This window comes from Felis catus, chromosome B2, assembly GCF_018350175.1.
Source record: "Felis catus isolate Fca126 chromosome B2, F.catus_Fca126_mat1.0, whole genome shotgun sequence".
Classification (NCBI taxonomy): Eukaryota; Metazoa; Chordata; class Mammalia; order Carnivora; family Felidae; genus Felis; species Felis catus.
The window spans coordinates 59,501,928-59,521,748 of NC_058372.1; the positions used below are offsets into that span (position 1 = coordinate 59,501,928).

General features: G+C 33.4%; 1 long non-coding RNA gene and 1 pseudogene across 1 annotated transcript in view; both read right to left on the bottom strand.

The window, feature by feature from the left end:
* LOC123385419 overlaps positions 1–18,374 on the bottom strand; it is a 45,424-nt gene extending 27,050 nt beyond the window's left edge. The window contains exon 1 of the long non-coding RNA XR_006597882.1: positions 17,364–18,374. This is a non-coding gene — a long non-coding RNA (uncharacterized LOC123385419). The remainder of the gene's footprint in view (positions 1–17,363) is intronic.
* On the bottom strand, positions 1,365–1,525 carry LOC111560729 (annotated as a pseudogene).
* Positions 18,375–19,821: the final 1,447 nt, after the last annotated feature.

The window sequence follows — 19,821 nt, forward strand, 5'->3', positions numbered from 1 at the left end:
TATACTCTGAAATTTAGGCAATTATGTATAAAGCCATATTTGTGTGCAGGTTTTTGTGTGGATATAAGTGTTAAATTCCTTTGGATAAATACCTAGGAGATATTTTACTGGATTTTATGGCATGTTTAGTTTTGCAAGAATCTTCTGAATTGTCTTCTGAATTGGCTATGCCATTTTCCATTTCTACCAGCAATGAATGAATGGAAATTTTCCATTTCCACCTCCACATTCTCACCCCATTTGGTGTTGTCAGTGCTTCAGGTTCTGGCCATTCTAATAAGTGTGTATTAGTATCTTACTGTTGCTTTAATCTGAATTTCTCTGATGACGTAGGATACAAAACTGTTTTTATATGCTCATTTGCCTCTTGCATATCTTTTGTGAAGTGTACCTTCAGGTCTTTGATCCATTTTTCAATTGGGTTGCTTTTCTGTTGTTGAGGTTTAATAGTTCGTTGCACATTTTAGATGAGAGTTCATTATCAAATATATCTTTTGCAAATATTTTCTCACAGCCTGTCTTCTCATTCTCTTCACATTGTCTTCCACAGAGCAGATTTTTTTTTTAATGAATTCCAGCTTATCCATTAGTGTAAAACCTTGGATTGCAAATAGCTTGTCCTGTGAGTTTTCCACAAGATGAGCAAACCTTTACAATAAATTTTAACTTGATAAGTGAGTGCGATGCTGGTAGTACATGGTGCCAAACATCACATGGTCACAACTGAGCCAATTGTTCTTGAAATTCACTTTGATATACAAATGCTTTGGATTACAAGCATATTTCCAGAACAAATTAGGCTCACAAACCAAGGTTTTGCTGTATTTTGTTTTATTATTTTTTATGGATTTTTTTTGGTGTTATATCTAAAAAGACATTCCCATACCTAAGCTCATCTAGGTTTTATTTTTCTGTTATCTTCTAGGGGTTTTAGAGTTTTATGTTTTAGACTTAGGTCTAAATAAAATGATGCATTTTGAGTTAGTTTTTGTGGAGGGTATTAGGTCTGTGTCTAGATTCATTTTTTGCATGTGGATGTCCAGTTGTTCCAGCACCATTTGTTGAAAAAACAATTATTTGCTCTATTTTATTGCCTTTGATCCTTTGTCAAATATCAATTGACCATATTTATGTGAGTCTATTTCTGGGACCTCAGTTGTATTCAGTTGATTTATATTGCCACACTCTCTTGTTTACTATAGTTTTATGGTAAGGCTTGACATTGAGTAATGAAGTCGCCCAACATTATTCTTCTCCTTCAATACCATTTTGGCTATCCTGGGTATTTTGCCTCTCTATATAAAGTTTAGAATCAGTTTGTTGTAACCACAAGATAACTTTCTGGGATTTTGATTGGGATTGCATTGAATCTACAGATAAAGTTGGGAAGAACAGACATCTTGACAATATTGAGTCTTCTTATCCATGGATATGAAATATCTCTGCACTTATGTGGTTATTATTATTTTTTATTTAATTCATCAGATTTTTGCACTTGATCTTAGCCAAAAGGCCGAGAAGCGATTAATTCATCAGATTTTTGTAGTATTCTTCATACAGATCTTGCACATATTTTGTTAGATACATACATAAGCGTTTTATTTGGAGGAATGGTAATTTAAATGGAATTGTTTGTTTTTAATTTCAAATTCCACTTCGTTGTTCTTTGTTCTTTATTGGTATATAGGAAAGCAGAACATTTATGTATATCAGCCTTGTAGTATGGAAACTTGTTATAATTGCTTATTAGTTCTAGGAGATTTTAGTTGATTATTTTTGATGTTCAACGTAGATGATCATGTCATCTGTGACCAAAGACACTTTTGGTCATCTTTCACAATCTGTATGACTTTTATTTCCTTTGTCCATCAAAGACATCTTTCCCAATCTGTATGTCTTTTATTTCCTTTTCTCACTTTTTGGCATTAGCAATAAGTTCCAAATATGATGTTGAAACAGTTTAAAGAGGGAATATCCCTGCTTTTTTCCTGATCTTAATGAGAAAGCTTCAAGTTTCTCATTTTTAAGGATGACATTAGCTATAGGTTTTTTATAGATATTCTTTACCAAGATGAGGAAGTTCCCCTCTATTCTTAGTTTACTGAGAGTTTTTATGGTGAAATGTGTTGGATTTTGACAAATGTTCTTTTGGCATTTATTGATATGATCATATGATTTTTATTTTTTAGACTGTTGATATTATGGATTACATTAATTGATTTCCTTTTTTTACGTTAATTGATTTTCAAATGCTAATCTAGACTTGCATATCTGCAATAAAATCTACTTGATCACGGTATATAATTCATTTTATAGATTATTAAGACTATTTGCCAATGTTTTGTTGAGGAGTTTTGTATCTATGTTCATGAGAGATATTAATTTGTACTTTTCTTCTCTAGTAACATTTTGTCTGATCTTGGTATTAGGGTGATTCTGGTCTCATACAATGAGTTAGAAATGTCCCCTCTGCCTCTTTACATTGAATGAAATTATAAAGAATTGGTATAATATTTTTCTTAAATATTTTATAGAATTCACCAGTGAACATATATTTGCCCCTTGCTTTCTGTTTTGGAATGGTATTAATTATTTATTAAATTTCTTTAATAGATAAATGCCTTTTCAGATTGTCTATTTCTTCTGGTGTGAATTTTAGCAAATTATATCTTCCAGAGAATCTCCCCATTTAATCTAGATTTTCAAATTGTGATCACAGAATTAATTGTTCATACTTTTCCTTTATTATCTTTTTAATTCCACATGATCTATAATGATGTTCACTTCTTTCATTTCTGATATTAGAAATTTTTGTCCTTTCTGTTTTGTTTTTCTTTGTTAATCTGTCCAAGGCACATCAAATTTATCGATCTTTTCAAGGAACTGGATTTGGTTTTGTTAATATTCTATTTGGTTTCCTATTTTCAATTTCATTGATTTCTGATCTAAGCCAACTAATTTGGATTTAATTTGTTCTACTTCTCTCTTATTTCTCATGATAGAAGCTTACATGATTGATTTTAGATCTTAGTTTCTAACATATCATTCAATGCTATAAATTTCTCTCTAAGCCAGCTTTCATTTTTTTTCACAAATTTGATAAATTATGTTTTCATTTTCACTTAGTTCAATACATTTAAAAAAAAATTCTTGTAAGATTTATTTGACCTGTGTGTTACTTTGTATGTTTTTGGTTGTTACATTCTTCGGGTTTTTCCAGTTAACTTTCTATTATTGATTTCTAATAATTCCATTGTTGTATGAGAATATGTTATTTCTATTCTTTTAAATATGTTAAGGTTTGTTTTATGTCCCAGAATGTGGTTATTTTGAGTAAAGCTCTGGCGAATTTGAGAAAAATCTGTATTCTTCTGTTGTCAGATGACACAGTCTGTGTTTAGCTATATATATATATATATATATTCAGTTGATTGATAATGTTTTTGAGTTCAACTATTTTTTTCTCATTTTCTGCTTAATAGATCTGTCCATTTCTGAGAGGTGTTAAAGTCTCCAACTACAATACTTGATTAATCTATTCCTTTTTGCATTTCTATTTGTTTGTCTCATATATTTTGATGCTCTTTTGTTACATATACACACATTAGGGTTATTAGGTCTATTTGGAGGATTGACTCCATTATCCTCATGTAATGATCGTCTTTATCCCTGATAACTTTCCTTAATCTGAAGTCTGCATGGTCTGAAATTAATATAGCTATTCCTGTTTTTTTTTTGACTACTGCTAGCATAGTGTGTTTCCCTCCTTTCACTTATGTTTAATCTATATTTGTCCTTACATTTAAAGTGGATTTCTTGTAGACAACTCATAGTTGGGTTTTGCTTTGCGATCCACTATGAAAATCTGTTTTTATTGGGTGCATTTAAACCATTGACAAAGTTATTATTGATATATTTGGATTAAAATCTACCATATTTGTTATTGTTTTCTATTGGTTGCTCTTCTTTATTATTTTAGATTTTCACTCACTTTCTGCCATTTGTGATTTTAACTGAGCACTGTATATGATTCTGTTTTTCTCCATTTTTTAAAATGCGTATCTATTATACTTTTAAAAAATTTTTTCAGTGGTTGTTCTAGAGTTTGCAGTATACTTTTGTAACTAATTCAAATCTACTTTCAAATAATTTGCTCCACTTCATAAGTAATGTACCTTATAATAAGAAATAATTCTAATTTATCCTTCCTATTCCTTGTATCATTGCTGTCATAATTCTACTTATACATAAGCATAGACATGGTTATGTACTTTATATGCATATATAAGAATACTTAATTGAATACACTGTTGGTATTAATATTTTAAGCAAAAACTTACCTGTTATGTCAATTAATCATTAAATAAAAGTTTTTATTTTATCTTTAGTTACTACTTCTTTGATGCTCTGCTTAAATTTGTACAGCTTTGAGTTTATGGGTGGCTCCACTGGTTAATTGTCTGACTTGGGCTCAGGTCATGATCTTGTGGTTTGTGGGTTTGGGTCCTGTGTTGGGCTCTGCACTGACAGTGGGTAGCCTGCTTGGGATTCTCTCTCTCCCTTTCTCTCTCTCTCTGCCCCCCACCCCCAACTTGTGCTTTCTTTCTCTCTCTCAAAATAAATAAACTTAAAAAAATAAACAAGTTTCTAACCTATATTATTTTCCTTCTTTCTAAAGATTTTATCATTTCCTGCAAACAAATTCTCTCAATTTTTGTTTGCCTAAGAAAATCTGTGTCTCCTTCATTTTTGAAGGATAATTTGACAGAGCACATAATTTTAAACTGGTGTGGTTTTGTTTTGTTTCTCTCACTTTAAATATTTCACTGTTCTTCTTGCTTGGTTTCTGAATAGTCAGAGGTAATTAATTCTTATCTTTATTTCTCTATAGGTGAGGTGTTTCTTTCTCCACACCCTCCCCCCCACCCTGGCTTTTTGTCTTTATCATTTATATTCCATAGTTTGGAAATTACATGCCTAGGAATACTTGTTTTTGTTTGTTTTGTTTATTTGTTTGCTTGGCATATATCCTTGACAATGTTCTCTGAGCTTGCCGTATCTGTGGTTTGTTATCTGATATTAATTTGGGAAAATTATCAGTCATTATTGTTTCAAATATTTCTTTGGTTTCTTTTTCTCTTTCTTATCCTTCCAGTATTCCCATTAAACATTTGTCATACCTTTTGTGGCTGTCTCACTGTCTTTGGGTATTCAGTTGATGTTGTTATTGTTGATGAAGATTTTGCTCTCTTTGCTTTTTTTTTTTTTTTTTTTGAGTGTTCTCTTGATACATCTTCTGGCTCGGAGATTCCTCCCTCAGCCATTTATGGTTTACTAAGTCCATCAAAGGTATTTTTATGTTTCTATTACAGATTTCTGATCTTTAGTGTTTTGTTTCCCTCTTAGGATTTCCATCTTTCTGCTTACACTGTCCATCTCTTCTTATGTGCTGTTTAGTTTATCTGTTATAGCCCTTATATATCAGATAAATAGATAGATGATAGATAGATAGATAGATAGATAGATAATAAATGATAGATAGATAGATAGATAGATAGATAATAAATGATAGATAGATAGATAGATAGATAGATAGATATGTATCTCCCTATTCTGATAATTCCAACATTCCTGCCATGTGTGGCTCTGATTCTTGCTCTATCTCTTCAAATTATGTGGGTTTTTGTTTGTTTTGCTTTGTTTTATTTTGTATTGTTATTTGGTATGTCTTATAATTTTTTCTTGATAGCTAGACATGACATACTGGGTAAAAGGAATTGCTGTAAGTAGGGCTTTTGTTATGCAGTAGTGAGATGTGGGGTCCTTTAGTGAGCCTATGCCTTTGGACTATGAACTTCACAGAGCTTCTTAATTATTTTCTCCCTTTTAAGTTGGACAAAAGGGCTAGACGGTGCTGGAGTTGGGTATTTTTATTTTCCCACCCTTAGCTCTGACTATACCCCAGGAGGTTAAGCTGATGAACTAACTACTTTCCCCTCAGAATAGGCCTTCTTACAAAAAACAGAGTACTCTGAATGAGTTTAAAATGGTTTCTACCCTTCTCACCCCTCTAAGCAGCAGGGGATTTTTTTCTGATATTTACTGTGAGAAACTGGTAAAGAACTCAGTGGGAAATTTTTAACAATATTTTCCCCCCAACTATGGCTGCATCTGCCTGGAGTTTGTAACTCTCAGATGTGTCCCCACTGAACCTCCCACAATTCATCAATTATAGTTCCAGATTTTCCTACCCTGGCACTGGTTTCCAGGAGGTTTCTACTCAGATGTTTCTCTTCCCTTAAGCAGCAACTCTCTGTATCTGCCCATCTGTCTCTCCAGTCTTGGGGGAAGAAGTTTGCATAGTGTCCTCCCCTGTCTTATGAATCCAAGAACAGTTGTTAATTATTTACCCTGTTCAGCTCCTTATAATGGTATGGTGATTTTCAAGGTCCTTATATGCAGATTCAGAAAACCCTGTGGGTGTTTTCTATCTATATCTCTCTCTATATACAACATCACTTATTTTCATGAAAAATAAATATCAAATTGTTTTCTCTATATTCTTATGTAAATATTTAAATTTTTTAAATGTTTATTTAGTTTTGAGAGACACAGAGAGAGAGACAGAGACAGAGTGCAGCAGGGGAGGGACAGAGAGAGAGGGAGACACAGAACTTGAAGCAGGCTCCAGGCTCCAAGCTGTCAACACAGAGCTGGACTGGGGGCTGGAACTCACTAACTGAGAGATCAGGACCTGAGCTGAAGTCTGACTCAATAGACTGAGCCGCCCAGGAGACCCTATTCTTATGTAAATATTAAGCAGTCTACTCTCAATTCTAACTTAAAAGGAATTTAAACTAAAAGATCTTTCTATTTAATGATTACTATCACTGCATGGAATGGATAATCTTAGTTTAAATAGCAAAATTCCTTTAATCTATAGTGCAAGTTTAAAAATAAATTTAAAGGGGCGCCTGGGTGGCGCAGTCGGTTAAGCGTCCGACTTCAGCCAGGTCACGATCTCGCCGTCCGTGAGTTCGAGGCCCGCGTCAGGCTCTGGGCTGATGGCTCAGAGCCTGGAGCCTGTTTCCGATTCTGTGTCTCCCTCTGTCTCTGCCCCTCCCCCGTTCATGCTCTGTCTCTCTCTGTCCCAAAAATAAATAAACGTTGAAAAAAAAATAAATTTAAAGAAATAACTAGGTAAATAATTAAGTATGTAAATGACTTACAATTCAAACTCTCCAGACTACAGTTAAAACTAGAACATGTGGGAAAAGCAATAGATGACTAGATGTTTAGGTAGGTAGAAGACAGAGGTTAGCTAAATAGTTGGAAATTAAAACAGCATTAATTATATGGGAAAAATGATATATAGTCACAGGAGAAAATAACCAGAATATTCTCACTACACTCTTTAATCTTTACACTAAATTACATAGGTCAATATGTTTTATTTTTACAGTGTTTTAAATTTTAAATAAAACTGTTCTGCATATAAACATTTTCTACATTAATATATCAATTGTGAAATTATGTTTTTTTTTTTTCTAAAGTTTATTTATTTTTGGGACAGAGAGAGAACAGAGCATGAACGGGGGAGGGGCAGAGAGAGAGGGAGACACAGAATCGGAAACAGGCTCCAGGCTCTGAGCCATCAGCCCAGAGCCCGACTGCGGGGCTCGAACTCACGGACCACGAGATCGTGACCTGGCTGAAGTCGGACGCCTAACCGATTGCGCCACCCAGGCGCCCCAACATTTTTTAAGGAAAAAATGATTCTGAAGTTATCAGCTCATTTTACACAAATTCCAAAACACTTCTGGGTAACAAAAAAAACACCCCAAAATAGAGCAAAGCAAATTAAAGTAAAAGCACAGTGTATACCTTCAAAATAAAAAGATGACAATTTCATTATCATTTATTATTTAGGATAACCAGTTTAAATATTTAGTAAATAAGGGGTTCAGTGGTTAAAGTTTTTTATTACACAGGCAACAAGCATCATTGCTTGAGAGATTTCTTTACAATAAATAAACTAAAATTTCATATGTAATGGTAACAGAAAACATAAAAGAATGACTACAGGTTATAAATGTACACTGGATTCACCATACAGAACAAGAATTTAGGAAAGAAATTCTTGTAAATGTTTTTATTTTATAATCTTACATTCTCCTAAGATTATAATTATTTAGAATTTAACTTTACTTTGCATTAACATTAATAATGTATTACTCTGTCCTATTCATACATAATTTCATTCAGAAGAACCACTATTAAAAGGGGGTCTACACAGAAATTCTAGCTACTGTTTTGGAAAAGCATTTTTAGCTACTGTTGTGGAGAAGCATACGTGAAATGGAGGCTAGAATTGACCAATGCAATAAAGATTGTAAAATTTTACTTCTACATTTGAATGTGTACTATGTATCAGGCACTAGGCAATTCCCAAGAGACAAAGATTAACCCTACTTTGAGGATCTTGTATTTTACTTGGTAGCTGGAAACATAAACAAATAATTAGTGTACCATCTAATAAGTGACGTACAGTGGAATGAACTAACTGCTACAAGTGAAATGAACTAAAATATCCATTGGCTGATTTCTACAGGATTTTCAGATTTTCAAGGCAAAGGTGATTTTTGTGCTTGTCCAAGAACCACTAAGTAGAGTAAACGGAAATCACTCCAGATTTATCAACCAGATAAAAGGAAAACTATCAAATTATACTGTATATGTTTGCATTAGTTTTTCAATGATGCCATAATATTCTCAAATTTAATGGAAATGCTATTTCTTAAGAAAAACAATATTATAAATATTATATATAGTTATATAATATAGAAATAGCATATAATAATATATATAAATATTATATTATTAATATTTATAAATATATTTATGTTAAATATTAAATATAATAAGTATTTATGTAAACATGAATAAAATATAAATGTTATAAACATTTCTAATTATTATATCATTTATATATACTATAACTATTATATAAATATTATAAATATTATAAATAATTTTATAAATAAAAATATCACTTCTTAAAATCTTATGGTAATTTATTAAAATTACACAAGCTTCTCACTATAACTGCAGTTTATATCCTAGCAATAGGACTCTAATTTAGATTCTCTATTTATTATGAAAGACTATACTAATGGGATTGTTTTTCATGTGCAAATGTAGAGGCAGAAAGGAAAAGAAGAACCATTTGGTTACAAGTGATAATGTGATAAATTATGCTTCAGTCATCCAGACTGCGAAGTATTAATGCAAAGATTAAAAAAATGTTTATAATCTTGTGGAGGATATGGTGTCATACAAAATGTTTAGATATATGTGTGTAGAGCTTAGGTCCAAGTTCTAGAACAATCACATTGCTGCTGTTGGTAGACTTGAAGTGGATAAGAAATGACCAGGGTTAGTAGATTTTGCAAGAGCCTTAAAAGTTTCTCCACTGGAAGATTTCCTTTCACATCTTCTTATCTTACCCTCCTCACTTATGTCATTTGTGTGTGTGTGTGTGTGTGTGTGTGTGTGTGTGTGTGTATGTGTGTGTGTGTGAGAGAGAGAGAGAGAGAGAGAGAGAGAGAGAGAGAGAGAGAGAGACTCTCCTTGCCTTTTGTGGAGCATAATTTAAAACATGCTGAAATTAGCTAATAGTAGTTTATTTATTATGCATCATATGCTGTTTTAAATATTACCTGCTATAATTCATTTAACCTTCACAATATGTGAGATAGCTACTCTTTTCATTTCTACTTGACAAAGATGAGGTGCAGAGAATCCATGTTCTGACTTAAGGAGCATGATTTTTAACAGTTTATTGATTGATCATCATTGTCATTAACTTCAAGATTCACTATGCTGATTGCTATGATTTTCACATATAACATCAAGCCTTTGAATGGAATTTTGTCTGATATAATTCATAGTAAATAAAAGTTATGTTAAATATCATGCATTCTAAAGCTATAGTGAGTTTTGATAAGATTAAGAAATATATCTAATGTACAGATATTACAGAGTTTCAGTTTTGATCACATATTCAAAAATTTACAAAGAAAGTATATAATACAGTTTAAATAATGACAAGATTTATATAAAATAAAGTAAAGATATGATTTTCAAATATTTTATTTTTAAAAGTTACCAAGTGAAGGTAGATAAAATGTGGCAGAGTATCAGGACTATAACAAACTTTAATGTTTGTCTACCTGAACTCTTCATCATGGTTGAATTTATACACTCATTCATACTTTCAGAGCTGTAGCAACTAATTTCCTGGCAACCTTTCAGAGAATTTTGTAATTAATATCACTACTTTCTAAATTTATCTCATTTCTTTTTTGTAGAGGTTTAATTACTAGATATTAGAAGGAGGATATTTTTGAAAGAAAGCATGGTCTTCCTGTCAAAGCACTGCCATTGTAGCCAAAGACTTCATTATCCTTGGTGTTGACCCATGATTTTTAATCCATATCTTAGTCTACTACACACTAAGGAGAATCTTCTGTAGTCAGACACTGAGTCTACTCCAAAGTACATTTAGTAACAGAAATAAGAATAACATGACTGAGTTAGAAAATGATTTTAGAAAAGTTATCACTGAAGGAAAGAAGACAGATGACAAGTATGAAAGCAGAAAATAAGAGGATTAAAAGGATTACTAAGTAAAGCTGAGTTTATAAAAGGCTAAAGTGACAACAAGTAAAAAAGTTGTTGTACAGAAGACTAAAGAATGCTAAAATGTATTCAGGTACCTGTAGCATCATACTGTATTCACTTTTTGTGTACCCATAGCTGTTAGCTCTTTTGCTAACTTTTATAAGATTACTCTTTATGTTATATAAAGCTACTTTGTTGTAAACTCAGATTTCCTATGATTTTTATAAGATGTATGAATAACAATGCCTATTTCAATATATTGGTAACAATCTCGGTTTATGATCCAACTGTTGTTAATTGATGGTTTAGGTGATAAGATTATGTAAACGTTTAGTTGGGCTTTAAGTTTACAGTAGACATAGCATACATAGTATGGCAGCTGATCCAAGTTAAGTAAAGTTAATTTCTGTATTGGCACCCTAGTATATGATTATCAGGACTTTAAAATATTCTAGAGGAGACAGTGATCCCAATAAAGTTAATAAGGAAATTTTAGCAAATAAAAAAATATTCTCTCAAAATTTGAGATTAGACCAATAATAGTCTTTTTTAATTTAATTTTATTTTTAAATAGTCTATTTTATTTTTTATTAATATATTTTGATTTTTTGCTCTGTTATAAAGAGATTTATTATTTCCCATATATGCAAGAACTTGAATCTTTTTTTTCCCACCCCTGAGAGTACTGTTGAAGTTATTTTCCTGATGTCATTTTGAGTGGAATCTAAGGAATGATTTCCAGATTCAATATTACATAATTGATAAAGGAAACCTTTCAAAGCAAAATAAACACTTTTTCCATGTTTTACTTCTGAAAGAACATATGAAATAATAGAATATTTAACTAAGAAAATTTACCTCAAAATACTATGTTCTAGGATCAACTATTTTCATTAAAAAGTGTAGAACACCTGAGTTTTAATTTTGGACTAAAAAATTCTCTAGCTGAATATTTCTCAGTGCATTTATGTGAGCAAGCCACAGTGTGAGATCAGATATGCCACTTTTGAGAACCAGTATTTACTTTTAAGTACTTTAGAAAAAGGAAAGACTAAACCTCCATTGTCTGCACAAAATATCTTCAATATTGCTCCAACTGATTAGAAAAGAAATGTAGGGATGCAAAATTATTTAGTACTACCCATGAGATTTACCTGAGAAGGGGAAAGTAGATAATAAAATATGATTTGTAACAACCTTTTGCCTCTCAGGCTACAATTCCTGTCTGGGAACCTCCTGCCTGATGAGTGGAAGCTAAGAACTCAAGTGATGTATGGAAATTCAAGGACTCTATGTGGCTAAATTGTTTTTGTGTTTTCAGCTTGTTAGTTTCCTGGTCATGACAAGCCAGCTTGGGATAAAACGTTTAGAAGAAAATCAAGGAGGCCACTGTGGCTAAAACAGGATGAGCAAAAAGGGTAGTAGGAAATGGAGTCAGAGAAGACAGGACAGAGAAGGAACGAATCATCAAAATATAGGAGGTGGTAGTAAAGAGCTTGTGCTTTTACTTTGGGTGAGATGGTAAGCCATTATAGGGATTTCGGCATTATATGATGTGAAATAAATTACATATTAATGCATTCACTATGGATGTTATGTTATGTGTATTAAAGAAGGATGTACATGAAAGAGGCAATTATGAGAAATCTTTGATTCTTTCTCTGAATCTACAATGTTTTTGGTGGGAAAAGAAAGCATACACGGTGAAGTCCTAAGAAGTATCTTACTAACTCTTTTATGTGTGAAGTTGTTCAGAGGAGAATGGCTAGAGATATGCCTGAGTGTGGTTAAAATTATATCCAGAATATGCTAATTGAAGTCATAAGGCTTCAGATCTCCAAAGAGAATGAACAGAAATCCAAAGATTGAACCACTTGGGGAGTTAGGGTTCAGATATTGAAAAATAATCTTGTGCTCTTGCTGTTTCTGTAGTCACCTTGTGAACAGAAGGTAGAGTGGATGGGATTAATGTCATCAGTGCCTAATGCAAATTGTGGTTTTGAGTTTGTGAGTAAGCAGTAAGGTAGTAGCAACAAAGGGCAGAGTTTTGCAAAGGGTACACAGAGTTGGATGCACTTCTCTGAGACTTTGCTGAAAGCTATGTAGAGAGCTGGTGGATCAGCTTGATTTGAACATGAGGATCTTCAGCTCAGTTACTCTAATAGCAATGTTGACTGGTGAAGCAGCTGGCTCAGACTCTCTTTGCCTCCCTTACTTGCCAATTCTTATTTGGATTGTTTCCTTATTTTCTTTTCTCTGGTCCCAGTTGTCCCACAGGGCTGTTTTTTGGTCTTATTCCCTATATTATCTTTATGATATCATATCTATTTCCATGGCCTCATTTGCCACCTCAATGCTTACAACACCCATCTTCTATCTTTATTTTAGATTTTTCTACTAATCTTGACTTGACATCTATCAAGTAATGACTTACAATACTGCTAAGTAATTGTGCTTAAAAATGAATGGCTTCCTTAAAATTAATTAAATGAAAAGAACACACACTTTGGAAATGAACAAAATATTTGAACACATATGAAATCATTAAAAAGGGTAACTAAATATCCAATAAATATGTAAAAAAGTGCAATTTTCATTCATCTAGGAAAATGCAAATTCAAAACACATTCAATAAATTACTACAAATCCAACAGAATGGATAAAATGAAAAAAATGGAAAATCCAAATGATCACAAGGATGTGGAACAACGAATATTCTCATATGTTACTTGAAGGAGTTCAGGTTTTCCATAAGATATAGAAACAACTCTAAGATCTTAATGTAATAATAAAATGTAAGAAGGAATGGGTAATTCTGAGTAGAAAATGCCTACCAGGTGGATTTTTATTATTATTTTGACTTATTTTACTAGAGATGAGATGAGTTTTATACAAAAAAACTGGAATCACTATAGCAAGCAGCAAGCAAAAAAATAATAATGAAATAAATGCACACCCCCAAATTATTATGGCTTATTTAATTCTGAAACTTCGAGACCAAGTCAAAGTACATTGTACTTTTACTCAGTTTAATAAGTGCAAGTCTAGTTTCTACCTAACTACATGCACCTACCCAGTGACATATTTATTACCATGCTCTTCAAGACATTCAGTGTGAGTGCTTTAGAGTTTACATAAAGAGGCCAAAGCAGGGGTAACATTCCACCGTTGTTGTTGTTGTTATGTCATTTAAGCATTTGGAAAAAGTATTTAGAAAAGCTAAAATTAGTATTCTTTGATTGTGATATCATCCTAATAGGAAATAATTTAGAGAGCTGACAAATGTCACAGACCTATATGACTGGTGGAGATTACTAAATGTCAATTGGCTTATATTCTCCTTCCTTTAGGAAAACTTATACCTAAATCTTCCCCGATGACTCTTATTTCTAAAAACATCCTGAGGTTCAGTGGTCTCACTATTAATATATATACAGGTTCCTCCTCTGTGAGAAATGTCTCCTTCATATTTACTATAAATCACCACACATCTATTTAAACTTACTAAGACCTTGACATGAACCAGAAATAAATTAATCATTTCTTTATGTTGAAGAAATATGCTGTGCTCTGATTCATATTTATTTATTTCTAAATGTTTATTTATTTATTTTGAGAGGGAGACAGAGTATGTGAGTGGAGGAGGGGCAGAGAGAGGGAGAGAGAAAGAATCCCAAGCAAGCTCAGTACTCAGCATGGAGCCTGATGCAGGGTCCCAGGACCCTGGGATCATGATCTGAGCCAAAATCCAGAGTTGGACACTTAACTGACTGAGCCACCCAGGTGCTCCCTGATTCATATTTAAATCACATCTAGATAGAATTATATCTGCAGTGAATCACTTCCCATTTTTGGTGTCAGTATGGTGGTTGGGAACTGTAGTAGGCGTGGTGAAGACCAGCTAGATGTTCATTAATTGTAATTCCTCTTGCTTTGGTTACAATTCTAAGCCTCTTTTAGATTTGGATTGGGACTATGTAACTAGACATTTCACTTTAGTAAAAGTTTTAAAAAAGCAGGAAAGCAATAAAACAGATTTGGCAGTATTATTGAATTCAATGTTTTTGTAAATGAGGAAGCAGGATCAGAGAGTTCAGGTGTGTTATTTTAACCACACATTTTTTTAAATGGCAAGGCAAGAAGCTGGGACTAGATCTTAGGTTTTCTGATAATGCTGTATGTTTACCAGCATTCCATAATGTTTTTATGTGTGTTATCAGCTACATTTTAGATTAAGCTTAAAAACAAGTTTCAAGGACAGTATTGCAAAAACAACTCTGAACACAAAAGAACATCAATAAAAGAGAAGGATGAAGGAATAGAACCTTTGAGAAAAATAAAAACTGTGAAACAAATAAATTCTTTACAAAAAAGGTTATACATTCAAACATATTGGGTCCATCATAACCTGGCAAGTGTTCAATATGAGCAAAAACCTTAATTTTAAATACTCGAATAAGCAGAGGTTTTTCAATGACTTCAAACCTAAAGGAAATCTCAAAACAAGAAATATTTATGGATTGTCTCTGAAAGTACCCTGTTTGTATGCTGAATAAATCATAAACCTGCTTATATAAACCTGTTTATATAGGAAATCAATGAAAGCACAGTAGATACAGTTTCCTTATGGCATGAGGTACCTTTGAAGATACCCATAGTCTAACATGCTGAGTGGAAAATAAACATCAAGGTAATGCAGTCTCATTATAGAAACCTAATCTGAAAATGAGTTTACAAAAAATGAAGGAAAATAGCATTTTCCTAAATATCTGAGTGCATGAGATGCATTGGAAACTACTTTTATCTATAGACTGCCTAGGCATGTCCAAAAGATAACATAAATATTATGAAATAGAGGACTCTGAATTTCTAAAAATATGGTTTGCTCTAAAGCTAAGCTTTTGAATAGCTTCTCCTTTAATTTACTTTTTCCTCTGTTATTTTTAATCAGTGTCATGGATTTTCATGCTATCTCTTTCAAATGAATGCTTAAACCTGGAGATCTCCAAACTCAAATGAACAAGTACTTTCTCAATATAACCATTTGGAGGTCTCTAGGCATCTCAGATTCATTGTATAAAAAATAAACTTCTGTTTATTCTCATGCTCAATTTCATCTCAGAAAAAATGATAATTTACATTTTTCACGTCCTCAGATTAAATGGCTTTATGTAATTCCTGACACCTCTATCATATCTCATATTCAGTGCGTCAGAAATACCTTCTTGCCTCTGGCTTCAAAATGTAGCTCAAATTTGATACTTCTTAACCAGCTCCTGGTTCAATTGCAATCATTTATTTTCATTCCTTTGTTTGTTTTATTTTATTTTGAGAGAAAGAGTGTGCGCAGGCACGCACGCACAAGCAGGAGACGGGCAGAGACAGAATCCCAAGCAGGCTCCACACTGCTAGCACAGAGCCCCGTGTGAGGCTCAAACGCACTAATTGTGAGATTGTGATTTGAGCTGAGATCAAGAGTTGGATGCTTAACTGACGGAACCACCCAGGTGCCCCCACAATCATCTCTTTATGGGATTATTTCAGTAGCTTCTCAGACTAGTTTTAATATTTCCATATTTGCCCTCAATTTATTGTCAAAGGCTAAGGTATAATAATCCTATTATTAATTCATATCATGTTGCTTTTATGCTCAAAATCTCTCCATGCCTTCCTTTTACCATGCAGAACAAAATCCAAATTCTTTACTTACTTTGCCTACCCCTGTCCCTGCAAAGTCTTCCCTGATGTGCCCCCTCTTACCTGTTCTACTTTAATGCTTACTATTCCTTTCCTCACTCCATTCACTTTGACTATGTACCTTTTTGCCATTGGTTGACAATACAAAGTGCACTTCACGCTTTCAGCCCCTATTCTTGCTATTCTTTCTGTTTAGAACACTCTTTGTTAAATATATACATATGCAAGTCAGGGGCTCAACAGAAAACTGAAGGCACACTCAAATGAAGATAAAGTGAGAAAGCTTTCTCTAAAATGTGACTAATTGCTAAGGTTTGGGCAAAGTGTAGGGAAACACTTCAGCAGCACTTCTCCACTAATAGATTGAATTCTTTTACTTACTATGTAATAACATCAGTCTCCCAGAAAAAAATCTAATCAAACCAAATCAGGGAGAACAGTAATTAACTTTCTTCTTTGTCTACTTTTCTATCCCTGAGATTAGTCCAATTGTGAGTTATATAGTAAGTACTCAATAAAATACAGGGGTTCCTGAGTGGCACAGTTGGTTAAGCTCGGACTCTTGATTTTGGCTGAGGTCAGGATCTCATGGTCATGAGCCCTCAAGCCCTACATCAGGTTCCATGTTCACAGTGAGGAGACTGCTTGAGATTCTCTCTCTCCCCATCTTCCTCTGCCCCTCCACAGCTCACATGCTACTACGCCCATAAATGAATGAATGAATGAATGAGTAAATAAATGAATAAATAAATAAATGAGTAAATGAGTAAATAAATAAATAAATAAATACAGATTGGCTGAGAAGGAATATAGCAGTAGCAGCAGCCGTAGAAGTAGTAGAAGTAGTATTAGGCCAGTATTAATAACAGTTGTAAAAGTAGTGCTTTAAAATGTACCAGGCACAGTTGTGTCAAGTGCATAAAGTGCATTATTTTACTTAACCTTTTTACAACCTATGAGATAGAGACGTTTATTTTACTCACTTTCGAAGTTAGGTATCTGAGGTTCAGAGAAGTAAGCAATTGGTGAGGCCAGGATGACAGTAAACAAACCTGACTCCTGCAAGGTCTGTACTTCCCTTAAGGCATTCAACTGCTTCTTGCTTGATGGTAACTTTTCTCTCCCTCTACAGAGTGGAAGGCACCTTGAATAGCTACGGTGTTAGGCAGTGATCTTGCCAATATACCAGGCTCCTGGAAACCCTCTGTGTTTGATTTCCAGAATGTCATAAAAGTGACCCAAACATGGTAGATTAAAAGAACAGAAATATATTTTCTCACAATAGAGTTTTAGATGACAGAAGGACAAAATCGAAGTGTCAACAGGGCCATGCTCCCTCAAGGGCTTAGGGAAGATCTTTCCTTGTTTCTTCCAGCCTCTGGTGGCCCCAGATTTTTTGTCTTGTGGCAGAATAATAGAAATCTCTGCCTTTGTCTTCAGATGAGCTCTTTCCCTATACTTCTAAGGGTCCATTTCTTTCTCTTGTAAGGGTGCCCTCATTGGATTTAGGGTCCACTCTAATACAGTGTGATCTCATCTTGATCCTTAACTTAATTGTATCACAAAGACCCTATTTCATAATAAGGGCACATTGTGAGGTTCTGGGTGGACATGAATTTGGGGGCAATCTTGTTGAAGCCAGCAAACATTTTTGTCTAGGGACTGAGTCTTACACTTTTAACCCCTTTAAGGCTACGTGCCTGTCAGTAACGCTTAAATTCCTTGTGAAGACAGCCACAAGCTCATCAGCTCTGAATTACTGCACTATCACCTAAATTCCCATGCTATCTTATACCACCTATATTAGTCGTGTCCTCTACTATTGACTGTGGGATTAAGACTGACTGACACTTCTCTTCTAAAAAGCAAAGCACACTGCCAAGGTCCCAAGTGAGAATCCATATTTAATAATACAAGCAGTTCCTGACTTACGATGGTTCAATTTATGATTTTCTGACTTTACAATGATGGGAAAGCAATCCATATTGAGTAGAAACCACACTTTGAGTTTTGCTTTTTTTTATCTTTTCCCAGGCTAGCAATATATGATAGGCTACTCTCTCATGGTGTTGGGGAGTGGCTACCAGCAGCTGCCACCAATCACAAGGATAAATAGCTAAGACACTTACACTCATTCTGTATGAAAAGGGAAAAAGAGAGTATGGAAGATATCCGGGATTATTTTTTGGTGGGGGAGAATGTCAGCCTGTGAAGTTGCTTTTATCACCATTTCTGCAACCATTTCTTTAGCTGAGATCTTGTTACATAGTCCTAATCCAAGTACTAAACAGGCTGAGAATTGTAACCAATTGTAGCTAGTCTTTATCATGCTTATAGCACTACCTTTACCACTATACTGACACTAAAAATATGAAGTGATTTACTGCAAATAGAATTCTATCTATATGTGATTTAAATATGAATCAGAACATAGCATTATTCATCAACATAAACATATGATTAATTTATTTCTGATTCATGACAAGGTTTTAATAAGTTTAAATATATGTGTGGTGATTTACAGTTTATATGAAGGAGACATTTCTCACAGAGGGGAACCTATAAACATATATATATATATATATATATATATATATATATATATATATATAGTGAGACCACTGAACCTCAGGGTGTTTTTAGAAATAAGAGTCATCTGGGAAGATTTAGATATAAGTTTTCCTAAAGGAAGGAGAATATGAGCCAGATGACATTTAGTAATCTCCACCAGCAATATAAGCAATATAAGTCTGTGACATTTCTGTTAGCTCTCTAAATTATATCCTATTAGGATGATATTATATATATTTTATAGTTTATGTGACAAGCATCCAGAACTTTTCCTACCATTTCTGAACATTTCCCAAAAGCAGAATGCTAATTTCAGCTATTCTAAATTATTTTCTCTGTTTGCTTAAATGGCATAAACAACAACAACAACAACAACAACAACAACAACAACAGCAACAACTGTGGAGGAATACCTTGGCTTTGGTCTCTTCGTATAAAACTCTAAAGCACCTATAATGTATGCCCCAAAGTCTGTGTAATAAATCTCCCACTTGGAGGGGCAACTGGTTGGGGCAAACACTTCCTCACAACCCCCTCTTTATGTTAAATATAAAAAAATATCAATTCATCATGGCTTATTCTCAAAGTTTCAGAATTTAGATAAATATGCATGTATTTTTTCTAAAACCATTTTTTGCATCTGTGGCCGCCTATTATACTAATCCATGTTTTCTGTATAAGACTCAACTGTAAGCATAAAGACAAATAAGTTGAAAGAAAAATTCAACTTGTAGATAGCATATCATACTTAAGATAGATTTTCCCCTTCCATCTTAAGATTAATACTTTTTTTTTTGTTAAGTCAAGATCTTAGTAGTCTGTTTCCACATCTGATGGAAAAGTTTTGCCAAGTAAGTCTCAAGGGTTTAT